The following is a 6,893-nucleotide window of genomic DNA, read 5'->3' on the forward strand; positions in this document are numbered from 1 at the left end:
ACCTAGATCGAACGCGGAGCGCCGGCTCCCGGCTGCCGATACTGTTACCATGCTTACCAGCTCTTACCATTGCCGCCTATAGATATAGATGGGAGGTAGGCGAAGGTAGCTTGCTTCTCTTCTCCTAGGCTACCTGCACATCTTATTCGCGAAGAAAAGGCAGCGAGCGGTTCTTCGCTTAGTAGAGCTACCGGCCGCCGGACGACGACCGCTTCTTGTTCTCGCCCAGCCGTTTCTTTTGATTTGATTATTATTTAGAATCCTAGACTAAAGAAGAAGCTCCTGAATCAGCGCAGGGCCAAATCAGCAGCAGGAGAACTGTACTAACCTGCCGCCGGTGACTTTCTCAGGGCTCCGCAGGAGAAGAAAGAAGGTCCGAGTCAAATTTCTAATGAAGCGAAGGTCCCCTTACTCCCTATTCTCTCTTAAAGCTTTATAAAGCTCCGCGAGAAAGGGTTGGTTAAGAACTATTGACTGTAAACCATAGCAGTTACACTCACTCAATGGAAATGTTCGCCTTTGGAATGAAATGGATGAGCAGGCACTTGAGCCTGGAACTGATGAAATTTGGGGGAAACATGGAACCGGTCAGTATACTGGGGGGGGCGAGACATGACCGCGACTTAAGATTCAAGTACCGTCGAAAAGACTAAAGGAACGGGGGGAATGACTACCTGTAATAAAGCACAGGCTAATACGAGCCGACCAGAAGAAGCAAGGCTTAGATTACCAGATCCTGGACACAATCTTCCTAGAGATGGAGAGCCCCTTGCCTCGCCTTTTCTAGGTTTTTTTCTGAGTGTTAAAACGGGTAGATTTTTCATTTACCAATGAATTGGATCCGCCCCGATTCGATCAATAATGGGATTCTTGGCTAGAAGAAAGGTTCTGTGACATGGACGCCCAGCCCAACTCGATCGGTCGGTTGGCTCACCTAACAGATGATGAGATTCTCGATCGATTTGATCGAATTTTGAAAACTCTTTTTCACTATTCAGAACAGTAGAGCTTTCGATCAAGATGTTCTCGCCTCCCCCGTTTGGGCTCTCGCTCGAATCGGAACTTTTATGCGTTGGTAGGCTTTCGACTCAATCTAATAGCCTACCTATCGGGCGCCAATAAAAGAGAAAGTTTTCGCATGGGCTCATCATCTGATGCAGAACTTATTTCATAACCACCATCCATCACCAATCACATTCCATATCCCACTTCAAACTTTTCGATTCCTCGGGTAGTCTCCTCTATAAAATAAAGGCATTCCAGCTTCAGAGGCAGGTGAGCCGGGTCAGGAAGGAGTTTGACTGCTGGGATGGGATCGGATCCTATTCGAAGTACTCCACCACGAAAAAGAATCTTCGGGTTGGATAGGCAGTAGAGATAGGAGTTCGGGCGGGCTTTCAAGACAGAGATGCACTACTCCATCTGGAAAGGGCTTTCCCTCGAAGGCCAGAAGGGAGTCAAAAAATGAATAGAAAAAATCCCTTCCCGGCCGACGGGACTCTACGTCTGGGTCTTATTCCATCTCAAACTCGGATTAGGAAGAGTGCCCTTTTTCTACAGATCAATCATAATAAACAATACAAGAAAAGAAATGGATTCTCCTGCCGGCGAGAAAGGAAAGGAAAAAAGGGGGAGATAGGGAAGAGGAGATTAAGGATAGATAGTCACTCCACTCCATAGATAGTGAACACAGATTTTTGTTTCATTTTCAATTCCTTTCAGGTCAAAAACGCGGACTGCTGGTGGGGCTGTGCCCATTCTCCCTCTTCTTCCGCTTTACAACCGGAATAAGGAATCACCCTACCTGTCGATGAAAAAATGGGAATTTTAGAGGCGACCAACGGAAGCTCGACTGAAAGGAGAGGAGCGAAAGGCTAGCGGATCAGAAAGATTTTGTTGGAATGTCCTACTCCTGCCTGAGCTTTCCGATCAACCAATCCCCTATTTCAGGGACATCTCTGTTTAGGTAGGGCCAGGGATCTCTGATTAGTCGAATGAGCCCATCCCTCTGGCCTATCATTTATTGGTCGATCCGGCTGGCGGCTCCTGCATCTCCTGCGTCTCCATGGGGGCCCTTCATACAAGTTTGCTGCTAGGAGCCCCTCTAGTCGAATCAATAATCAATAGAAGTCCCAATAGAAGTTTACTGACCCGGCTCGTCAATCGACGATCTACTGCTCCCTCTTAGTTGCAGATGCCCATGCTTTGATTCGAAAGCCCTAGCCAGTGATGAATCCCCAGTAAGATCGGAGTATTGAATTCCTCCTCCCTTCACCAGTTTGAACCCGTCCCAGCAACGAACACCTTCCTACTGAAAGGTGAGGCTCTGCCCTTCCCCTAGAATCCACTCCGGGTCGGAGGAGCAGCTAGTCCAACTTCTTGAGCAGCCGAGATATTGAACAACGAACATTTGATTGAATTCCTTGCCAAACCCTGGGATGAGAGGGAAGGTCGATTTGACTCGAATCCTGGACCTGATCTTTAATCCTACACCGGTTAATGACGCGATGGGAGAAGTTTTGATTATTTCATTTTTTCATCAATGATGGCCCAGGAGAGGTTTGAAGATACTCGACTGTAAAGGAGAGGCTCGTCCATGCCCAATCCCAATGGACAAACCTTCGATCCGCCCTTAGCTCTATAATCCACCCGTCTTCCCCAGTCCCTGAAAGCCCTCCTCTCCTGGGCCTAGCCCTCTTTCTCAAAAAGAGTCTTAAGTTCAGCGGCTTTCATCGTTGACGAACACCTGCGCTAATAAGACAAAGAAGTGGGGAGTCTATGCCTTGAATGAATCAGTAACAACGGATTAGTGGAATGAGGGATCAAGAGACGGATAGGGGGGGAATAGCCTATCAATCATTGGTGGACCTTCCCTTGAACGGTCACGGAGCTCTCAACTGAGTTGTTTAGGTTCTGGAATTCCATCTCTAGTTGGGGGTTTCGGTTCGAAGGTTAAAAAATGTGGTGCGGGTTCATCTCTCTCGACCAGTTCAGGCTTTCCTTTGGAAAGGGTGATCGAGGGGACCCAGACTTTAGATCTCTTCTCTATGGTGGGAGGTTTTTTTCGTATCAAGAGTGTGTTGGGGAGGCCAGGGAAGACGGATTGGATCGAGGGGCGATGCCTATGCCTCTTCTTTATCGATAGAATTCCCATCATTTGCAGTCTACGGCGAAGGAGACAAGGGCGAGGTACCGAACATGTTCTATCCTCAACCTCCATCCGTCATTAGTAATCTCAATCCGCTGTTCCTATTCACTAGTACACTGCGCGCTACAACTAGCAGCCCCTTTACTAGTAAGGGAAAACGCTAGCGCGCAACGGCTGAAAAGCCAGCAACCTGTTAGGAGTAGGTTTTGGCTTTCCCCTTTTTTATTATTAGTAAGAAAGGTTTGGAACCCTATACAAGACAAGAGGCTGCTTGCTGCTCGCCTCTATCTTTAAAGGGGCTTATGCACTCTACTCGCTGCCTACTCCACTCGTTATCACTAAACGACGAAGCCAAGAGCGGAAGGAGGGACTTGAACCCTCAACCTCAGCCTTGGCAAGGCTATGCTCTACCATTAAGCTATTTCCGCTAGCTACGGTAGTGGCGAAGCACTACTGAGCAATTCACGTATCACTTGATAGGACGACTTCTATTTTTCCGCCGGACCACACTCTTGACCCCCGATCGAGCTACGAGCACGAGTAGGTAGGCGGCTAGGGGGGGGAGAGGCGGCTGGGCTGGGAAGGAAGGGTTCCCCTTTCTTTTTGCTTCGCGTCAGATGAGATGATGATTAGTGGGTCAGGTCCAGTGTGTGCTCTTGATCACAATCACTAAAGGGGCGGGCTGGCTGGGCTGCTTTTTCAATCAATCTCCGGCCGTTCAGTGCCGCTATTGGTGCGAGTTGTAAGGAATCTTGGTCTCGAGTCGAGCTGGGGCTTTTTTCATTCTCGTAACGGGAGTGAGTGCACCGCAAGACCAGACAAGTTACTCCTTCGCCTCGCAGCGGCGGCATCTGTCTTTTAAGTGAAGTAATTACCTAAGACGGCTCCTCTTATTCTACGATAATCCAAGCAGCAGCTCCACAAGTCCGCTCGGAACCAGTCGATTCCTGAGCCATTCGTTCTCCCCTCTCGGTTGGCCTTTGCCAGCCACTAGAGCAAGTAAGAGAACAAGAGACTCTTCATGAACTTCAAGAACCGCAGATTTGACCGGATTGTACACCTTTGTGTCTGGCTATGTATATAGATGTGCATAAAGAAGGGACGGGACATCTCTCTCCTTTGGGGGGGGAAGAGAGAGGGAATAAGCTGCAGCGGCACCTCACGAACTTCTTACTGGGGCAGCACCATCCTATAGCATTTGCGAGTGTTTGAATGCACGTGTTTTGTTTTCATATTCCTGCGCAGTTAAGAAATTGTCCCCAAAGAAACCACTTGTGTCTTTCTTGGATATGCTCAGTCCGGGTATAGATGCTATGACGTGAAATCCAAGAGACTCGATGTATCCTTGAATGTTCTCTTTAATGGGGTCGCCTCATATTTTCCTTAACCTAATGTTTCAGCCCCGGGGGAGAATGGTGATGGAGATGTATTGCGGCCTTCTCCTGTTCATCAACTCGAACCTCATTCTTCTGCAGTTGATGTTACGGATCAGCCTCACTCTTCAGGCCAGCATCTTCTGCCGATTGTCAGCCTGTTCAGCTGACCTCAGAGGATTCCAATCACCCGGCACAGCATGTTTATTCTCGGCGGCGATTACAGTCTGTTTCCCAGGGTAAGACTACTCCAGAAGATCAGCAGTCTAACCCAGTTGCTTCCCTGCCAGTCGCTTCCTCAGATTCTGGATCCCTCTCTCAGGTTTGTCGATCCTCTCAAGTTTCTTATTGAAGTATTTTTGTCTTATCTTATGTCCCCAAAACATCGAGCTTACCTCATGTCAGTTCAATCTTCTCATGAACCTGAATTATTTGCTGAAGCCTTCAATCATTCTTGCTGGAGAAATGCTATGCAGGAAGAAATCAATGCCCAGGAAAAAAAAGAATAAGACTTAGTCTCATTGCCTGCAGGGAAACAAGCCATTGGCTGCAAGTGGATTTACCAAGATCAAGCATAAAGCAGATGGCTCGATAGAGAGATACAAAGCTAGATTAGTAGCTAAAGGCTTCCGTTAGGAAGTTGAGTCGAACCCCGATAGGGAAAACATTTGCCCCAGGTTGCTAAGCTAAAATGACCACCATTCGTGGCATTCTTGCTTTGGCTGCAATCAAGAAGTGGCCCTTATTTCAACTTGACGTGAAGAATGCCTTTCAACAACATAAGGGAAGGGGGGATTCGCAAGAATAAGTTTCTATTCAGCCTCCTCCAACTCCAGGCTTCTCTTCTCCTAGGAATCCTAACTTGGTATGCAAGCTCAAGAAAGCGATTTACGTTACGGCCTCTGACAACTAAAGCAGGCCCCCTTCAACGCTCTTGGTGCCTGCTTTCAGAAATTTAGCTCCTTTCTCACTGCTTTATTTTTGAAAAAGGGTTCCCCGTGCGGATTCTTCCATGTTTGTTTGTCGACGTCATGGTCGTTGCCTCATTCTTCTTTTATATGTTGACGACAACATTCTCACCGGGAATGATTCTTCTCTTTTATTCGATTTCATCAAGGAGCTTGGCAACCAATTTGTCTCTTTCATCCGCTGCATTACTTTCTCGGCATGGAGGTATCTCGCTCCACCTCTGGACTTCGTCTAACCCAAACAAAGTATACTCTTGAATTCTTATCTTGTCCATCCTGCCCTGCGCTACGCCTATATCTCCGGGTGCCAAGCTATCCGCCCCTACTCAACTAAAATAAAGGAAGGCAGGCTGCCCTGACGACCGACGCTCTACCTCGGGCTTTTGTTCTTGGTCGGAATCTCATTTCCTGGAGCGCTAAGAAGCAGCCCCTTACTCACCTCTTAATCTATAAAAAAAGCCCTATTAGTAAAGCTTTGAAGCAAGCTGCTAGAAGTAGCGCGCTAGCATTTTACTAATATAATAGAAAGTCAAGGCTCTTCTCATCGAGAGTAGGTTCTTTTCAGCGTTGTTTGTTATGAGTTGTATGGGACCAGAATTTCAGTGAAGGGGCTGTCACATTGTGGGGAAACCGACTCCAGTTGGGCATGACACCAATTGAGTATAGTAATACCTGTCCTTCCCATGAGATTACCGAGTTTCCTGAGGTTAACGATTTGAGTTCGTTCTATTTTGACACTGGTGGATAAGAATGGTAGGGAAATGGATAAGATTCTATGATAGGGCATAAGTAAGAGATAGACTTTATATCTATAGAGATATAGCTAAGAGAGCTTTTAGTAAAAGTCAAGAGCTTGTAAGAATTCTGTCCCTATCTAACGTCTTTGTCTCCGGGCAAGCCATGTTGTAAGCAAGTGAAGAAAGCTCTCCTGACAAGAAATTTTTACTTTACATCAGGGGATGAAAATAGAGCTACTTTTATGGAAGCAAGGACTAGGGAAGAGTCAGTGTAACCATCTACTCTCTTTCAAGAGAGCGCTTTTATCATATATGAGCAAGACAGTGAACAAGCGCATCTAGTTCAATTCCTTCAGTCCCAGTCCCCGTAATGGCCTTCTCTTTAGCCCTTTCCTGGGAGTTCTGTTGGGAGTTTTCTGTAATTCCAAAAAATTCTCCCTCTCCATGCGAGTCTGCAGATGTCTTTCTCAAGTATCTTTCTGATGCAAGCTCTTGCTTGGGTAGTAAAGTACGGAGTACTTGGGCTTTGAAAAGGAACTGTTAAAGAAAGAAAAGGAAGTGGCATAGCGATCCCACTGAGGTAGGTTACCGACCCAGACGAAAAAACCACATAGGAGGAACTTTGTAGGATCTAGCCAATATGGTACTTTCTATCGTAGGTAATAGG

General features: G+C 47.0%; 1 non-coding gene across 1 annotated transcript; it reads right to left on the reverse strand.

The window, feature by feature from the left end:
* Positions 1–3,504: 3,504 nt before the first annotated feature.
* trnG lies at positions 3,505–3,576 on the reverse strand. Its single transcript has one exon. It is a non-coding gene; the product is annotated as a tRNA-Gly (tRNA).
* Between the last annotated feature and the right edge of the window lie 3,317 nt (positions 3,577–6,893).

The sequence above is a fragment of the mitochondrial genome of Manihot esculenta (genome assembly GCF_001659605.2).
Source record: "Manihot esculenta mitochondrion, complete genome".
Taxonomy (NCBI): Eukaryota; Viridiplantae; Streptophyta; class Magnoliopsida; order Malpighiales; family Euphorbiaceae; genus Manihot; species Manihot esculenta.